A 20525-nucleotide genomic window follows, 5' to 3' on the forward strand; every position below is an offset into this window, starting at 1 on the left:
TGTACACATTAGCTTTTGATCAGAAGTGAAACTGTTAATGCTACCGCCAACAGGCATTGTTTTATTCTATCAATATGGAAATATGATTGAAATTTATTATCAAATAAATATTGCTTAATTATATGACTAACATGTTTATATGTCATATGTCATATCACTAATTATATTATGTAAGCTATCATAAAACGCCCTGTCTGTTACTGCTTTACTGTAGTGGTAGGATAAATATGTGTTGGTTGCTAACTATAGCCACACTTTCTGCTCCAGAGACTTTATGATCTTTTCGTCAATATGTTATTGTTCGTAGTTTTACCAAACTTGAAATCCGTTGTCTCTGACTCTCTCTGCTGGCCATTTTATGTCTCTCATGTGTGAAGAGTATGTTACATGAAAACTCCAAGAATATAAAATGGACATTAGATTATTGTTGTTCTTTGTACTGGTTTACATATCAAAGATGGTCACACACATTGGATTAAATGGGTGGTCCGAAGGCAAATTCATTTTCATTCTAAATCTCTATTTAGAAATGGTTGTCCAAAGACTCCAGCGGACAAATTCCAGGACTCAGTAGATATTCTTAAACATTTTTTTCTTTTTGCAAAGTAATTTTATTTGAATAGTTCCATTAAAAATACATCCACACGTGGGGCAAGACAAATATTGGATAGGAGTAGTGGTCTCTCGGACCACGCGTTACGGCGTATGTGCGCCTTCTACATGGTCCCATTTATACATTTCATTTTCGAGGCTGGCTCCTGCCCTACTTCCTTGCGGACTCTATATCCAGACCGTATATGAGATTCCACACATTGGCGAGTACGGGTAAGCTGGCTTTAGAATTTTTTGTATTTTTTGTAAATCTGTATTTAGGACCATAATCTAAACTATTTTTAATATATTTGCGTTAAAAATTCCCTTTCATTCCCTAACTAGACTATCTAACTGCTATTCTACTTTTCCATACTTCCTTTTTGATGACGCTTCATTTTAGTATCCCCATGCATCCTGGGATTCTCAAACAAAGCATCATCAGGGGTTCGAGGCTTCAGTCAATGCTACAGCTTCTGCCCCTAACTGAAACAAAGTGCACTGTGCATAATGACAGCACGCTCTCTGTTGTCGTTTCAGATCAGCAGTAACGAGATGTGTCAGAATACCACACATGCAGAGACCTGTGACGTCACTTGCACTGATCTCTGCATGCTGGGTATTCTGACAATGTGCTCTCCTAACGGCTTATCTGAGCTGGTAACAGAGAGTGCACTGTCATTGTGCAAACCTCATAGTGCACATCAGGCTGGGACTAGCTTAGCCCCCGAAACCAGCATCAGTGATAATTCTTCTATTCAGGAAGGGAGCACAGACTGTGGCATTGACCACTGTGTCTGCCTTTTGATAATGCTTGTTTGCATATCCCAGCATACACTGGGATTCTCAGGCAAAGCATCATCAAAAAAAGAAGTAGTAAAAAATAAAAAAGTTAGTAAAGTGAGTGAAGGGTAGGACATTTTTAATGCATGAATATTAGAAATTAGTTTGCATTATGGCACTAAATAGATAGGGATTCAGGAGGAAATTATTTTGGACTTTGGACCATCCCTTTAAGGTTTCCCTGATATTGCCATTGTCTTTAGGAGTCTCATAATTCTAGTTCCAACTGATGATGTAAGTGTCACGATATGACTGTAGGATAGCGAGGGACGGGGGCTCCTATACTGTCCCTCGTGCTAGGGGACCCTAGGCTATCCCTAATCTCCGAATTACCCCTGATAGTGAAGATGCTGGAGTCCCATGCCCGGCTATACTCCTTACAAGAGCTAATTAGTTCCTCCCCCAAGGGAAGGAAGGGGCACGAGTGTGATGGCAACACAGATTAAGACAGATAGGGAAAAAACAAAACTCAGACACACCACAAAATCACAGGAACAATCAGTAAGAATCTAAGGAGAAGAGCAAGAGAAGTAAGGCAGCAATGAAAGGACAACAAAGGTTAACATCACAATTGCTCACAGCAACAATGTACTAAAACCACGAGTAAGTCTGGATCACAATACTTCACCAGACCAATATAGAGAAGCTATAGCTTGCTTTAAGAGAAGTGTCCAGTCAGCATATATAGGAGGCGAATGTGATTGGCTCCCCCACAGCATGTGATCGAAGGAGACTAACAAGTAGCCCAGAAGCGATTAACTATTACTAACCTGCCTATGTACTACAAGTCTGTGAGTCAATGCTCATGTCTGCCTGCGCTATTCACAGGCATTAGAGAAGTTAGCTGGCAGAGTGACAGAGTCTTTAGTCTTCACAGACCCTGACGCCACCATGATAGTCGACGATGTTTTTATAAAAACCTCCTTGTTACAGTAAGATGATGTTGGAAGTGAAAAAAGGATCTAATTGTTGAATCTGAATGTTGCTGTGGGAAATATGTTGCAATGTCTGACAGCACTTACCATTCTTTCTCCATTTAGAACACAAACAGAATCAACCAAACATGGCAGCCTAGATGTAGGCTGAGCGAGCTTTCAGCTACCAGCTGTCTAATGTGTATGACAACCTTAAAGGGAATTTATCACTAGGTTTTTGCCACCTAATCTGAGAGAAGCATATTGTAGGGACAGAGACTCTGATTCCAATGACGTGTCACTTAATGAGCTGCATGCTCTAGTTTTCTAGTTCATTTTCTCTAGAATCCCACACTTAAAGTACAGCAGCTGGGTACCGTTTTAAAGCTAATACCTTGCAGACTAACCCCATATCTGCAGGTTAATAGTGTTATCCAACTTGACAGGTTCCCTGTAACAGTATAGTCTGACGTGGCAGATTTGTTGCAAACTTCACAAATATTTTTGCAAAAAAATCTACCAAGCATTAAAATCCCCTAATGCAAGGATGGGCAACCTGTTTTCCGCCAGAGGTCATTTGGAAATTTCTACCAACCTTCGGAGGCTGCAAAAAATTTTCAGCTTGAAAATTACCCTAATATATTTAGTCAAACAAATAACTCACCCCTACTTTGGTGGTTGGAGCTGTTTCTCTTTGGTGATCATGTTGCTTCTCACAACTGCTTTTCCAGGTGTATCTCAGTCTGGAGCGCAGTCAACAGATTGGTAAATCAAAGCCATCACATAGGAGAGGCACATACATCAAAGGAGGGACTGGGGGCATATATACATCACAGGAGGGGCTTGGGGCACATACATCACAGGAGATGCTGGGGCATACACATCACAGGAGATGCTGGGGCATACACATCACAGGAGACACTGAGGCGCATAAATTACAAGAGATGCTGGGGAATATACATCACAGGAGGGGCTGGGGCACATATAGATCACAGGAGGAGCTGGGCACATATACATCACAGGAGGGACTGGGAGCATATATACAGCACAGGAGGGGATCGGGACATATTTACATTAGAGGGGGGGCTGGGAGTATATACATTACAGGACATACTGGGGGCATATACATCACAGGAGAGGCTGGTGCATATACATCACAGGAGACACTGGGGTACATACATCACAGGAGACGCTGGGGGCACATATATCACAGGAGGGGCTGGATGCATATACATCACAGGAGGGGCTGGGATATCTATACATCACTGGAGAGGCTGGGGCACATATATGAAAGGAGACACTGAAGGCACATACATCACAGGAGGTGCTGGGGCTCAGACATCACTGAGGGGCACAGACAGTACTGCCAGGCACGGACAGCACTGACAGCGGCACAGACATCACTGGGTGGTATGGACAGCATTAGAGGGGAGGACAGGGCTGGGAGACATGGACAGGACTGGGGGAGCAGAGACATCACCAAGGGTGCACGGACAACACTGGGGGGTGGCATACAGCACTTGTGGGGTGGGACACAGCACTTGGAGGGATAGCACAGAGCACTTATTGGTGGCAGACAGCACTTGGGGGTTTTTCCAGAGAGCAATAAGTATTTGATCCCTGTGTCAAACAAACAAGACTTAATACTTGGTGGCAAAACCCTTGTTGGCAAGCACAGCAGTCAGATTTTTTTTGTAGTTGATGATGAGGTTTGCGCACATGTCAGGAGGAATTGTGGTCCACTCCTCTTTGCAGATCATATCTAAAACATTTAGATTTTGAGACTGTTTCCTGGAAATTTGGAGCTTTAGCTCCCTCCATAGGTTTTCTATGGGATTAAGGTCTGGAGACTGGCTAGGCCACTCTATGACCTTAATCTGCTTCTTTTTGAGCCACTCCTTTGTTGCCCTGGCTGTATGTTTTAGGTCATTCTCATGCTGGAAGACCCATCCACGACCCATTTTTAATGTCCTGATGGAGGGAAGGAGGTTGTCACTCAGGATTTTATAGTACATGGCTCCATCCATTGTCCCATTGATGTGGTGAAGTAGTCAGGTGCCCTTAGCAGAGAAACACCCCCAAAACATAATGTTTCCACCTCCATGCTTGACAGTGGGGATGGTGTTCTTTGGGTCATAGGCAAAATTTCTCTTTCTTCAAACACGGCAAGTTGAGTTAAGGCCAAAGAGCTCAATTTTTGTCTCATCTGACCACATCACCTTCTCCCAATCACTCTCAGAATCATCCAGGTGTTCATTAGCAAACTTTAGTCGGGCCAGCTGCACATGTGCCTTTTGGAGCAGTGGGACTTTGTGGGCATTGCAGGTTTTTAAGCCATTATGTGTTACCAATGGTTTTCTTGGTGACAGTGGTCCCAGCTGCCTTGAGATCATTAACAAGTTCCCCCATGTAGTTTTAGGCTGATCTCTCACCTTCCTCATGATCCTGGATACCCCACAAGGTGAGATTTTTGCATGGAGCCCCAGATCGATGTCAATTGACAGTCATTTTGCATTTCTTCCATTCTCTTACTATTGCACCAACAGTTGTCTCTTTCTCACCCAGTATCTTAGGCATACCTCCCAACTTTTAAAGAAGGAAAAGAGGGACAAAGTTTGCGGCGCGCGTAGCGCGCCGCGGCAAATTTTTAGGCCACGCCCCCTAACCACACCCATTTCACAGTCACGCCCATATCCACTCCCCATCCACACCCATTCAGCACAAACACGCAGGCAGCCGGCGGGCCTCCAGCACGGACACGCAGGCAGCCGGCGGGCCTCCAGCACGGACACGCAGGCAGCCGGCGGGCCTCCAGCACGGACACGCAGGCAGCCGGCGGGCCTCCAGCACGGACACGCAGGCAGCCGGCGGGCCTCCAGCACGGACACGCAGGCAGCCGGCGGGCCTCCAGCACGGACACGCAGGCAGCCACAGTGAGGCGGCCGGTCGCCTTCACAGACAGGCGGCCGGTCGCCTTCACAGACAGGCGGCCGGCCGCCTTCACAGACAGGCGGCGGGCCGCCCGCACAGAGAGGCGGCCAGCCGCCCGCAGAGAGAGGCGGCCGGCCGCCCGCAGAATGAGGCGGCGGGCCGCCCGCACAGACAGGCGGCGGGGGGCGCCCGCACAGACAGGTGGCGGGCCGACCGCACAGACAGGCGGCCGGCTGACCGCACAGACAGGCTCCGGCCGGGGGGTGAGGGGGGAGGGAGGGAAATCAGCGCTGGGGAGATTAGTTTACTGTACCAGCAGCAGCACAGGCAGCGCTCCTCTCTATGCCACGTCTACTAGGATGGTAGGAGGGAAAAGCAGGGAGGCGGAGAGAGAGTGGGTGGGCGGAGCCCGGGAGCCGGCCGTCCCGCCCGTGGCAACGGGACAAACAACGTAAAGCGTGAAAGTCCCGCTGTATCCGGGACGGTTGGGAGGTATGCAGCATGTTAGAATGTGTATATAAGATCCCACTGGTGGTGGCCGCAGCTTATAGGCCCCAAATCTGGTGACAGGTTCCCTTTAAAGTGAACCTGTCAGGTGCAATCTGCACTCAGAGCCAGGAGCAGTTCTGGGCACATATTGCTAATCCCTGCCTAACCGTCCCTGTATACACTAGCATAGATAAAGAGATCAAGAACAAATATTTTTAAAGATCTTATATCTTATGCTAATGAGCGCGGGGACTAGTCACAAGGGCGTTACTTCACTTGGCTAGTCGGCTCGCATAGCATGTTAGCATGTTATTACGCCCCTGTGTGAGTACTAACACGCTATGTGAGCCGACTAGCCAAGTGAAGTAACGCCCTTGGGACTAGTCCCCGCGCTAATTAGCATAAGATATAAGCTCTTTAAAAATACTTTTTCTATAGATGCCTTTATCTATGCTGGTGTATACAGGGACAGTTAGGCAGGGAATAGCAATATACACCCAGAACTGCTCCTGGCTCTGAGTGCAGATTGCACCTGATAGGTTCCCTTTAAAGGGAAACTGTCACCAGAAATTTAGCAAAAAAAATAAAAGATTCCCCTCTGCAGCTCCTGGGCTGCATTCTGGAAAGGTTCCTGTTGCTATTGTGCCCCCTTTGAGACTTAAAATAATACTTTATGAAGTCTTACCTTTTTGTATGCAAATCTGTTTTTATGGTCACGGGGGCGGGCTGCCTGGCGTCCGTTATTCCCCCTCCTGCCGTTGTACGCCGTCCCCCATTGCTCATTTCCATACATGAGGACGCCTTCCTCATGTAACTGTCCTCCTGAAGTTTTGTGCATGCCCAGTGCCACTCTCGCGGGAGTGAGCACTGTGCAAAGTGTGAACGCTTTTGAGGTGATTGCGCAGGCGCGAGATTATGGGCGGCGCTGTGATTGTCATCAGCAGCGTCATCCAAGTACCCGCCCATAATCTCGTGCCCGCGCTTCTCACTCTGCCTCCACCGTTATGCGCAAGCACTGGCCATATGAACCACGTTACCTATTACCATGGGCGCGAGATTATGGGCGGCGCTGTGATTGTCATCAGCAGCGTCATCCAAGTACCTGCCCATAATCTTGTGCCCGCGCTTCTCACTCTGCCTCCACCGTTATGCGCAAGCACTGGCCATATGAACCACGTTACCTATTACCATGGGCGCGAGATTATGGGCGGCGCTGTGATTGTCATCAGCAGCGTCATCCAAGTACCCGCCCATAATCTCGTGCCCGCGCTTCTCACTCTGCCTCCACCGTTATGCGCAAGCACTGGCCATATGAACCACGTTACCTATTACCATGGGCGCGAGATTATGGGCGGCGCTGTGATTGTCATCAGCAGCGTCATCCAAGTACCTGCCCATAATCTCGTGCCCGCGCTTCTCACTCTGCCTCCACCGTTATGCGCAAGCACTGGCCATATGAACCACGTTACCTATTACCATGGGCGCGAGATTATGGGCGGCGCTGTGATTGTCATCAGCAGCGTCATCCAAGTACCCGCCCATAATCTCGTGCCCGCGCTTCTCACTCTGCCTCCACCGTTATGCGCAAGCACTGGCCATATGAACCACGTTACCTATTACCATGGGCGCGAGATTATGGGCGGCGCTGTGATTGTCATCAGCAGCGTCATCCAAGTACCCGCCCATAATCTCGTGCAAGCAGTAATAGGTAACATGGTTCATATGGCCAGCACTTGCGCATAACGGTGGAGTCAGAGGGAAAAGTGCGGGCACGAGATTATGGGCGGGTACTTGGATAACACTGCTGATGACAATCACAGCGCCGCCCATAATCTCGTGCCTGCGCAATCACCTGAAAAAGCGTTCACATGCGCAAAACTTCGGGAGGACAGTTACATGAGGAAGGCGTCCTTGTGTATGTAAATGAGTAATGGGGGACTGCGTAAAGCGGCAGGAGGGGGAATAACGGACGCCAGACAGCCCGCCCCCGTGACCATAAAAACACATTTGCATACAAAAAGGTAAGACTTCATAAAGTATTTTTGTAGGTCTCAAAGGGGGCACAATAACAACAGGAACCTTTCCAGAATGCAGCCCAGGAGCTGCAGAGGGGAAGCTTTTACTTTTATTGTGAAATTTCTGCTGACATGTTCCCTTTAACTGGTAGGGGAGCCAGGATAAAGCAGAGCTGAAGCTGTTGGGAAGCTAGGACCCAGCAGCTCCACAGGCAGGAGACCACTGATCGGTAATAGAAGTCTGCAGATGTCACTCTGCATAGGTTATTGCCACTGCTATCTGCAGGAGATAAGTGCTGATTGCACGGTCTCCTCAGCGTCCTGACTCCCCGCGTGTCTGCAGCAGTGAGAAGCCGCACACGGGGAGTCAGAGAACAGCTGCAGACAAACGCAGGCTCCGGGACTGGGGGGGTCGGCTCTGGTGCAGGGGGGGGGGGGCTCTGCTGCGGGGGGGGGTCGCTCTGCTGCAGGGGGGTCGCTCTGCTGCAGGGGGGTCGCTCTGCTGCAGGGGGTGATTCATACCTCAGCAGCAGTCACAGGAGTAGGTGCGCGCTCGGCTCTGTAATGAATAGTAGAAGGGAGAAACAGCGAGGCGGGGCTACAGTGGGTGGGTGGAGCCGGGATAAACAGCCTCACGGGCGGGACCCGGGATCAAAGGCTCAGAAGAGGGACTGTCCCGCTGTATCCGGGACGGTTGGGAGGTATGTCTTAGGCTATGTTCAGACAGGACGTTTTTGCAGCATTTTTTTCCTGACCAAAACCTGACCTTGTGTCAGGATGTCTCCTGGTAGTCATCTGAAATTTTTGTGATGTTTTGGTGCAGTTTTTGTTGTGGTGTTTTTACAGTATTTTTTTCTGTGATCTCTAGACCTGCAAGGGTTCAAGAGTACCCGGGTGCTGGTCCAGGTCTGTAATGACCTGGACCACTCGGGTAGTAAAAAAAAAGGTAGAAAGAAAAAAAAAGTAAAGCAAGCACGCTATGCTTACCAGTATACGGTAGATGCTAGAGTGTATGGGCTCCTTACAGGTATGACATCATTCAACAGGCCCCTATCACATGGGGTGCAGGGGGCGAAGCATGATTGTAGTGGAAGGGAGAAAACATCTCCAAGTTCCCTAACCAAGCCAGTCACGCCCACTAACCCAGCTGGTCAGGCCCACTAAACTGGAAGGAGCCCATACATTCTAGGATCATCCGTACCTGCTCCCGTGGCCCCCTCCTACTTCCGGTGCTGTTCATTAGCGTCATGCATATTCACTGCTTCCCACCCACTGGAGTCTGTTTGTCTATCGTACAGTAAAAAATAAATAAATAAATTAAAAAAAAATGACGTAGGGTCCCCCATATTTTGATACCCAGCACAGATAAAGCCTAGAGCTTCAGGCTGCAGCCCCCAGCTCTGTGCTTTATCTTGGCTGGGTATTAAAATAAGAGCGACCCCATGCTGTTTTTTTAATTACTTCAATAAATAATTAAAAAAAAAACACAAAATAAAACAGTGTGCGATACCTATGACCGTAAATAGCCTGAGTGAGGTCACTGCTGAATGCTCGGCTCACTCATTCTCTGTATAGACCCACAGACCAGGTCTGTGATTGGTTGCAGTCTGACTTCAACCAATCACAGATGAAAGCAGTGAATATGGAATGAGCGGGGAAGTGGAGGAGCCTCAGGAGCATACAGCCGCGCCGGGAATTCGGTAAATTTACCGCACTTGCTCCCCTATCCCCACCACCATTTAAGTGCCGGCCAGATACCCTGGATCAATTCCGGGCCTAACCAGGTTTTTATTAACCTGGTTAGACCTGCTGATCTAGGGTATCTGCGAGTCTACCTGTCACTAGGGTGAAAACCGTAGCAAAAGCGCTGAAAAGAATTCACATGTTCATTATTTTCAGAATGCAGCAAAACCGGAGGTGTTTCACAAAACCTTCAGGAAAATCCTGATGTGTTTGTGTGTGCGTGCGCGTGTGTGTGTGTGTGTGTGCGTGTGTGTGTGTGCGCGTGTGTGTGTGTGTGCGTGTGCGTGTGTGTATATGAGATTCCAGAAATCTCATAGACTTTGCTGGGAGTGTAAAAAGCAGCATTTTATTAGCATAGATTTGCATAAAACCAAGGCAAATCTGCAGCTAAAAAACACCCAGTGTGAACATAAGGTGGCTTTACACGTTACGAGATCGCTAAAGCGATCTCGTTGGGGTCACGGAATTTGTGACGCACATCCGGCCGCTTTAGCGATGTCGCTGTGTGTGACACCTATAAGCAATTTTGAATCGTCGCAAAAATGTACAAAATCGCTCATTATGACATGCCCCCCTCTTCCCAATTATCGTTGCTGCTGCAGTAACGATGTTGTTTGTCGTTCCTGCGGCAGCATACATCGCTATGTGTGACGCCGCTGGAACGACAAACATCTCCTTACCTGCGTCCACCAGAAAAGGAGGAAGGAAGGAGGTGGGCGGCGGTTCAGTGACGCTGCTGTGACGTCGCTATGATGCTGAACGAACTGCCCCCTTAGAAAGGAGGCGGTTCGCCAGTCACAGCGACGTTGCAGAGCAGGTATGTGCGTGTGACGCTGCCGTAGTGATAATGTTCGCTACGGCAGCGATCACCACATATCGGCCGTACAATGGGGGCGGGTGCTATCACGCTCAACATCGCTAGCATCGGCTAGCGATGTCGCAGCGTGTAAAGCGGCGTATTGCACCGCAGCGTAAATGCATGCAACCTGCGTCTGTCACGGGCGGAGGAGGGGACGCTGCGCTCTCCCACTGCTCGGGTCCGGCCGCTGGTGCTGCTGCTCGGTGGTGGCTCGAGCGGTGGGCCGGATCCCGGGGACTCGAGCGGCGCTCCTCGCCCGTGAGTGAAAAGGGGGGGGGATTGGATTGATTGTGGGGATTTATTGTCCGTGACGCCACCCACGGCTGTGGTGATAATGGTGACACCACCGCTGCTCTGGACGGGGATCCCGGGAGCGGTGACAGGGAGCAGCTTTGTTGTTAGTTCTCCCCTCCGTGGGTAGGGGGTTGGTTGTCTCGGGGCCCGGTGATGGGGTAGGGATGGATGGCAGGCGGGTTACGGGGCCTGGCGAGGTGCAGGGTCGCAGGGGCAGCGCTGTGCCGCACGGCACGGTGGTACTCACTCAGCCCAAGGATGAAGACACAGTTCTCGGTAAAACACTCGGCTGGATGGACGGGTCCCACAGACGGCTGTGGTGTTGTTTCTCCCGGCAGGTTGATGGTGACTGCCTTTCCCTGCACCTAAGTACGGTTGATGGTTCCGATGGGTTCCCACCGGTAACCTGCTCCCCAGCTTGGATATGGGCTGGATGAGCCCCTCTTTGCCCGCATGCGCTGGCCCTGAGAAACGGTTGCCTTGGCGGTGGCGGTGTCTCCCTCTGTTGGTTGGACTGTTGCCTTCTGTCGTGACTTGACTGTTTGGAAACCCAGGAGGTCCCCTTCACTGACGGATTCGGCAAATTCACGGCGACTCCTAGCCTTGCCGGGGTCCGAAAAGCCCCTGCCAGATGGTGCTGGCTTCTCTTTGTGTACCGGTCCGGTACCGCCGGGCCACCGCCCATCCACGGTCCTTACGGTAACTCGGATAGGCCACTCCTGCAGACGGTCACCACCGTCTGCCAACCTTGCTGATCTGTCCGGGCCACACACCCGGACCAACTTCAGGCTGCTCAACTACTACTTTCCTCCTTCCACTTCAAACTCCACAACTCATCTGCCTGGTTTTCCCGCCTCCAGGACTGTGAACTCCTCGGTGGGCGGGACCAACCGCCTGGCCCACCCCCTGGTGTGATCATCAGCCCCTGGAGGAAGGCAACAAGGGTTTTGTGTCTGACTTCGGTGTGCCTGCTGGGAGTGTGGGGTGTGTGGGTGTTGTTCTCTGTGGCCCCTGGCTTGTCCAGGGCGCCACACGTCACCTGCACAATCTATGAAGATTGTGTATAAGCCATGTGCACGTTGCGTTTGAGAGCGCAGAGATTTGGATGCCAAAATTTTGTTCCAAATGGCTGCATTCTAAGAAGCAACATGTCAATTATTCCGTGGGCTTTGGATGCAGCTCCTGCTCTGTCTATGGGAGAAGCTACATTCAGAGCGCATGAAATCAGCTTTTTTTCTGCAGAAACACTGCATTCATTTTGCAGTGTTTCTGCAGTGATTTGACGTGCACATGTGCTGTCAAATCCCTGCAGAAATTTCACACAGAGAACGTAAAGCCCCGCCTTACCTGTTTCTTCCGGAGCTGTCGGTGGTGCTGACTGACAGCGTCCAGCACAGGCCATGCCCCGCTGACGCTGCTTCCGGCCCCCAGTGAAGAAGATGCGTTGTTCAAATTCACTGGGGGACGGATGCAGGTGACAGCCGCGGCAGAGACTGCAGGACTCGTGGAGGTGAGTGTGTTTTTTTTATTTTTAAAATGACACGTGTTTCTCCGGCGCGTGTCACGTGGGCCCGCATCCACACTACTTCCGTGTGGTACGTGTGTGGGCCCGTGCTGCTGGAGAAACATGACATGAATCCACGTGGAGCACACGGTCTCACGTGTGCTCCACACGGAGGCACGGGCCAATGGCTAAACACGTGGGTGCACATAAACGCATTGATTTTAATGGGTTTATGTGTGCCCGTGTCTCCGGTACATGTGGAAACGGACCTAGCACGTACCGGAGACACGAACGTGTGAAGGGGGCCTTAGAAAGCTCTTTGGTCCTGCCCATGTTGTAGAGGTTAGAGTCTGACTGATTGGCCAGAATCACACTTGCTAGTGCCTCGCGTGTAACTCGCGCGAGTCTGTCATGGTAGAGCCCAGCTTGGCCGCACACTCCCCTGACAGGAGCGGGTCGGTTGCATGTGTGGCTCCCTGGCCTAGCCAGGTCGTCACAGATAACACACAAACACCCCCACCCCCACTAGACAGGGACACGAGCCAAACACAAAACCCTTGTTGCCTCCCTCCAGTGACTGATGTCCACACCAGGTGGGGCGGAGTCAAGCGGTTGGCTCCACCCACCGAAGAGTTCACAGGCCTGGAGGTGGAAAAAGTGACAGTTCAGTTCAGGAGGTTGAAGCGAGAGGAGTGAACACTTGGGTGTCTGGGTTTGTGGCCCAGGCACTGACAGCAAGGTTGGCAGACGGTGGTGGTCGTCTGCAGGAGTGGTGGAGCAACGCGGAACCGTAGGACCGGGGATGGGCGACGGCCCGCCGGTACTGACCGGGGAGCGAAGTGAAGCCAGCACACACAGGCAGGGCCATCGGACCCCAACCAGGCTTGGAGCCGCCGACAATAGTCAGATCCGAATGTGACTGGAACCCCAGGGGTTTCACAACAGCAAAAGTCCCGATTGAAGGCCCACACCGTGAGGGTATACAGCTACCGCCTAAGGCTAGAGACCCAAGGGCCAGTGTCTGCGGGCAAACGGGCTCCTCCGGTACCCATACACCGGGGAGCGGACTACCGTTGGGAATCCATAGTAGTCAGAAAGAGAACATCAAGGTGCAGGGAAAGACAGCCGCCATCACCTGTCCGGGGAGAGACACTGCAGCCGGCTGCGGGACCCGTCCATCCAGCTGTTTGGTTTACCGAGGACTTTGTACCTTTCTTGCTGAGTGAGTACATCCGTGCCATCCGGCACCGCGCCGCGCTGTCCCTGCGACCCTGCACCTCACCAACCCTGCCTCCCCGTTACAACATCACGGGGCCCCGGGACCACCGACCCCTACCCACGGAGGGGGAAAACAACATCCCAGCTGCTCCCTACCATCGCTCCCGGGATCCCTGTCACCAGCAGCGGTGGTGCCCATCTTCACCACGACCCGTGGGTGGCGTCATGGACTAAACCAACCACCCCTTTCACTCACGGGTGAGGAACGCCGCTCGAGTCCCCGGATCCGGCCCACCGCTCGAGCCACCGAGCAGCCATCGCAGCAGTGCCGGACCCGAGCGTTAGCGAGCGCAGCGCAGTGGCGTCCTCCCCGCCCGTGACACATGTATCTCTATGCAGCTCAGACACTCCTGTATGCATAGTGTGCGGCCATGCCGGGTTCTACCATGAGAGACTCGCGCGAGTTACACGCGAGGCACTAGCAAGTGTGATTCTGGCCATTAATTGAGTCTGTGGACAGGAGTCTTTTACACAGGTGACAATTTCAGACAGCTGTCTGTAATACAGGTAACGAGTTGATTAGGAGCGCCTAAGTGTCTGTAGGAGCCAGAACTCTTAGGGTATGTGCGCACGTTGCTTTTTACCTGCTTTTTACCTGCTTTTTTGCTGCTTTTTCTTCTGCGCTGTTTAATGCCAAAATGGATGTGTTCTTCTATTCAAGCAAAGTCTATGGGAATTTGGGTTTCTTGTTCACACTATGTTGTTCAAAATGCTGCCTTTTTGTGGCAGAACTTTGGTCAAAAACTCAGCTTTTCAAAGAAGCAACATGTCAATTGTTTTTGCCATTTGGGTTTTGCACTGCAAAGCTGAGTTTTTGACCAAAGTTCTGCCACAAAAAGGCAGCATTTTGAACAACATAGTGTGAACAAGAAACCCAAATTCCCATAGACTTTGCTTGAATAGAAGAACACATCCATTTTGGCATTTAACAGCGCAGAAGAAAAAGCAGCAAAAAAGCAGGTAAAAAGCAGGTAAAAAGCAACGTGCGCACATACTGGTAGGGGATCGATCAAATACTTATTACTCTATGCAAAATGCAAAAAAAATTATATAATTTATACAATGTGATTTTCTGGATTTTATTTTGGATATTCTATCTCTCAATGTTAAAATTAACCTACCCTTAAAATTATAGACTGTTCATGTCTTTGTCAGTGGGCAAACTTACAAAATCAGTAACGGATCAAATACTTATTTCCCCCACTGCATGAGTGTATGTATGTTTGCTAAAGGAATCCGCACCATCGCATTTACAATCACAACATTTTGCACAGCCACCTTGAGTCAGGGAACATCATAGACTATGTTTTGAGGGGAAAATTTAACCCTGCGCTTTACAGATATTCGCCGAAAAACCTGCTTACATTAAAGTCAATAGAGCGGGGAACGGATCTGTTATTATAGACTCCTATTATGGACAGAGAAAAAGACACACAGAAAGAGAAACACACATAAAGAGACACACATAAAGAGACACACACACACAAAGACACACACACACACACAGAAAGAGACACACACAGAAAGACACACAGAAAGAGACACACAAACAAAGATACACATACATAGAAAGAGACACACACAGGAAGAGACACACACACACACAGAAAGAGACACATACACAGAAAGAGACACCCACATTCATTGGTATAGGTAGCTTTCCTGCTGGATTCATCTCTCCCCCTTTTGTACGCAGCAGGAGCTCGCCTTCCACCCAGCTGCTGATCATCTGCATTCTCTTAGTGCTTAAATACCCCTTCCTTCCTTGGACTGGTGCTGGTGATATTTTTCAGTTCATTCAAGCTTTGGTTGCAAGCAGGTGGCTTGTACCCCTGTGTGGTATTGTTGCTGAAAACTTTGCTGAACTTCTACCAGTGTCATCTGTGGATAATTACTTCATGCATTTTCCCCCTCTGTGTCCTCCTTATGTCGTCTATAGTGTTTAGTGGGGTTAATGAAGAGCTCATCCCATCCGTTCCCTATTTAGGGCCAAGCACTAGGGATACCTAAAGTCAGGTGTCTGGCTTAGCGCATAGGTGCAGAACCTATCTAGGGTGGTGAGGGACCCTAGGGCCCAGCAGTTGGTTTGGTCAGGGGTCACATCTTCCCTTTCCCTAAATACAGGATTTACATTCCCTTTCGCCATTTGTTTGGTACTTCACCATAACTACCGTGACACTCGCCACCTCCTGCCGTGTCCAAATAAAAAATATTTCCAGAATCAATCCTTTCCTCTGTCCTGAATCTACTAAAATGCTGGTGCATACCCTCATCATCTCCCGCCTCAACTACTGCAACATCCTTCTCTGTAGCATCCCTACTAACACTCTCACACCTCTCCAGTCCATCCTTAACTCTATCAAAATGTAAAATTAATTAAACCATACTGAAAAGAGAAAAAAAAATCAAAACGCCACCATTGCTAACCATGCAAACCGAAAAACAAGCCCTCAAAGAGCTCCATGGATGGATGGAAAAAATTCTATGGGTCTCAACATTTTTTTTTTTTTTTTAAAACAATGAAGGTTTGGCATCACCATAATCTCAATGAGACCAAGTTCACACATTCAGTATTTGGTCAGTATGTTACATTAGTGGGTAAAAATGCAGAAGTGGTTTATGTGCTTCTATTATACTTTTCCTCTGATAGTTCCACTCCTGAATTCGGCTTACAGATACTGAGGCAGGGCCGGACTGGGACTAAAATTCAGCCCTGGCATTTGGGGGTACACAGGTGTGACGCCCTGGCCTATCAGGTCGTCACAGGGTATTGTGCAGTCTGCCCTTATGCACAGTATCCACCTCCTTGGTTACGGGTCCCTGAGCTTTTGGTGTTGCTAAGAGCAAAGCCAATCAAAAATCCTAGAAACACTCTGCACCACACCCACCAGACACGCCAATGGGTAGCCTGAAGGGAATAGGGCTGCCCACTTGGGGGGTTGGTTTGGGAGAGTCAGGAATGTAGGAGACAGTCAGTTGTGGAGTGACTCATGAGAGGAGAGGTCAAAGGTTGGGAGCTGGGCTCCTCAGTACTAGGTGGCAGACGTTGGTCTGGGCCTGGTAGGAGCTGGAACCCCGGTCACAGGGGATCGTGTCAAGGGACACGGAACTGCCGAGGAGGGCAGCCGGCGGCCTTGAGCCATTTCCGGGCAGGAGCCAGGGATGATGGGGTACGTGGACCCTAGGCCTGGAAGTAGCTTCACGCGTCCTGGTAATTTACCCGACTAGGGCGAAGACTTCATGATTCATTCTCCATCCGCTCCAAAATCGGGGTACTAGTGCAACGAGGAGGATAGGACTTTCCCAATACACAGTCCAGAAAATCCCAAGCGTGAACCCTGAGAGCAAGCTCACTCCGTTAGCCATACGGGTGAGCAGGAACCGACTAGTTTCAAACTACAGGGGCCAACAAGTAGAGACAGTGCCAAGGAAAAGGTCACAGGCCAACAAGCAATACCATCGGGTACGGACCCCAGCGTACTCCCTCCTTGCTACAGTGGTGCTAAGAATTCCGGTTTACAAGTTGTCGGTGTCAGTGTTTTTGGACTGAATGAGTATGCAGTGACCCTTTCATCCCCAACGGTACTCCCCTCTCCCCATCACCAAGCCCCGGGGCACTTCCCCCTACCCACGGAGGAGTTAAACACCTGGCTGCCATACCATCGCCACCGGATGCTTCCAACAGCAGCGGTGGTATCCCACATTACCACGCACCGTGGGTGGTGTCACGAACTCTAACCACAAAATCACCTGTAAATACCCCCCCTTTTATTCCGGGTGTCCACGCGACCCCTCTCGGATCCGGAGACCCCTCGAGCCACCGCGGATCCGGGTCCGAGGAGCAGCCCGGCTGCTGTTGCTTGGGCGGTACACAGGCCCACTTTTCGCGTGTTGAATGTGTAATGTCTTTGTGCACTTGTAGATTGTGTAACACACAACCATATAACATGTAGTCACGGCTGCATCCAGTATTACAGCTCAGGCCTATTTATTGCTCTTAGTAGCAGGACCTGGTGAAGCCGCTATTTTCCCTACAGAGCTGGGTCTTGCATATAATGAAGAGGATGCTACTCTCCATATAATGCTGAGGTCATATAGCTGATGGGCAGGGATACAAAATCAGATCCCCCTGAACTAATTTTGATGACTTATTCTACAGATTAGGGATCAGGGAAGCTGTTGTTGTCAATGGTGATAATTTTGGACATATACCACTTAGGGAATGTGTAATGACATTTTTTGGGGCAGATCACACCATGGAAACTACTATGAAAAATACTCGAATGACCATATGCATCTATTGCTGTGCAGAGGTTCAGGCTTTTCAGCATTTTTTACCCACTTTGGGTTTCTAAAACCACCCAGTGGTTAAAAGAAGTGACCGCTCCATTCTTTTGGTGTTTTCCACTTAGAAGACTCTCTGTACTTTATAATGCAGCTCAATGGGAAGGCTCGGAAGATGACCAGACGTTTTTTGTTGTGTTTACCATCGCTTTTTCTTAAAAGTGCAGTAAGAAATATGTGACAAAAACAATGAGAAAACACTAAAAGAAAAACCAAAGATGGTGAAAACCATAGATGCTAAGAAACGACTGTAAAACTACACAGAAGATGGGTCAGGAAAAAAAACACAACGGTTTTCAGCATCTTCTGCTTGAGAAACATGGCAGTTTTGCTTGAGTTTAAAATCCCTTGTGTGCACATACCCTTAGATTTTCCGGTTTTGGAAACCCATTCCCTGCATTGTTTGTTTATTTTATTCACTCTCCCCAGGTCTGCTATTGTCTGCAGCGCTGATGTCACATCACAATGACAGCGCTGCAACCAATCAAGAAGCTCAGCAGCTAACTGATTGGCTACAGCGCTGCTGATGTGATGTCAGAGATGCAGACAATTATAGACCCCAGATGCAACAGCAGTTTGTATTTTTTATAACAAAAAGGACGCATCAGACATCAAGAGGATGTGAACAGTCAGCCTCATGTAAGGGGTACTTACATGAATATATCACTAGAACCAAAGATTTAAGGAGGATTTGGAGACATTCTGCTTAAAAAAATATGTGCAAACATACGTTAATTTACACTGTTTTTGGAGCAGAAACTGAGCAGAATCTTGCCAAATTCTCATAATCTCAAAACAAAGTTTTCTTTTATTTTTAAGCTTTAACATAGCTATGAAACTTGTTTTGGATTGTCAAGTGCAGAACCACCATCAGCACATGAATGTAGCATCAGAACCACCATCAGCACATGAATGTAGCATCAGACCCACCATCAGCACATCAATGAAGCTTCAGAACCACCATCAGTACATGAATGCTGCTTCAGAACCACCATCAGTACATGAATGCAGCACCAGAACCACCATTAGCACATGAATGCAGCACCAGAACCACCATCAGCACATGAATGCAGCACCAGAACCACCATCAGCACATGAATGCAGCACCAGAACCACCATCAGCACATGAATGTAGCTTCAAAACCACCATCAGCACATGAATGCAGCGCCAGGGCCACAATCAGTATATGAATGCTGCACCAGAACCATCATCCGCACATGAATACAGCACCAGAACCATCATCAGCACATGAATACAGCACCACAACTACCACCAGAACAAGAATGCAGCACCAGAACCACAAACAACACATGAATGCAGCATCAGAACCACCATCAGGACATGAATGCAGGGCCAGAACCATTATCAGCACAGGAATGCAGCACCAAAGCCACAGTCAGCACATGACTGCAGCGTCAAAACTAACGTCAGTACATGAATCATGCTTAGCCCCATGTACAATTGGATTGTATGGACCTACAACTCTCAATTTGCCCTTAACAATGGTAAGGAGATGCTGAGAGTTGTTGTTATCAATTATCAGACTGCGGGCCATACAAGAACCACAATACTGATAAGACGCAGGCAGGTTCACAAATAAACATTTACATCCAGGTACCTTATAAGTGACATCATCTCTGATCAAAGTCGTTCCCATCCCTTTTTTTTTCCACGTAGTACAGAGACCATCATGAGATTTCATGCCCTCAACTCGTCTCTGAAGACCTCCCTCTTTGTTTTTCAGCAGCACTTCCTGACACAGTACCTTTAAATATAAAAGTATCATTATTCTGATTCATTAATATGAATATTTCCCATGCTGCAACCCTGAATAAATAATTGCTGTACGTTCTTCACAAAATATCTCCACCCATATACACACTGCCCTTATCCAAAATATCCCCTCACACTACCCCTCTTCATAATATACCCACACGCTGCCACTCTCCTTAATATACCTCCCACGCTGCCACTCTCCTTAATATACCTTAATACAATATGAGTCATGCACTAAGAGATAAAGAGCGTGCAGTACCCTGTGATGCCCTGACTAGTCCAGGGGCGTCACATTCCCCCTTGGTTAAATGTAGCTCGTCCCCAAGCTATATAAAGAAAATAGAAAATTATAAAATAGAAAATTAGATATATATATTTTATCCAGTGTGAGCAGATGCAGTATGCACAGTGCCCAGAGTAATAATAGCAGTGTGCCGCCTTCTTCTCCCTTCACTGTGGCGTGTATAGATTAAAAAAATTACTTAATCAATACTGCGCTCCTCAAGGTGACCACTGGCGAGACGTCCTTGAGAAGCACGGGGCTCGTCACACTACTCAACACAGAACAGATCTGATGGATCCTATCTAACATCTGAAAAAAAGGCTATTTCACTTTTGTCCCTATATCGTTTTTCTATAATATTTTAAATGTTTGTATGAAGTACAAAAAAAAAACATGTGAGGTTTTCATTTTATTTTCTTTGATTGTATTATGTTTTTAGTTTTGTTTTTTTTTAAATCCGGTTGGATTCACTGTTCCCGGACATTTGTGGATGTGAGATTTTTTTTTAATTTTCAGTTTATTTATTTTTATTGCATTTTATTTGTTTTTTGGGGTTTTGTTTTTATTGGGTTTTTTTAAACCTGGTTGGATTCACTGATCCCGGGTATTTTTGCATGTGATGTTTTTTTTTATTTTATTATAATTTTCTATTCTCTTTGA

The sequence above is a fragment of the Anomaloglossus baeobatrachus genome, chromosome 2 (genome assembly GCF_048569485.1).
Source record: "Anomaloglossus baeobatrachus isolate aAnoBae1 chromosome 2, aAnoBae1.hap1, whole genome shotgun sequence".
NCBI lineage: Eukaryota > Metazoa > Chordata > Amphibia > Anura > Aromobatidae > Anomaloglossus > Anomaloglossus baeobatrachus.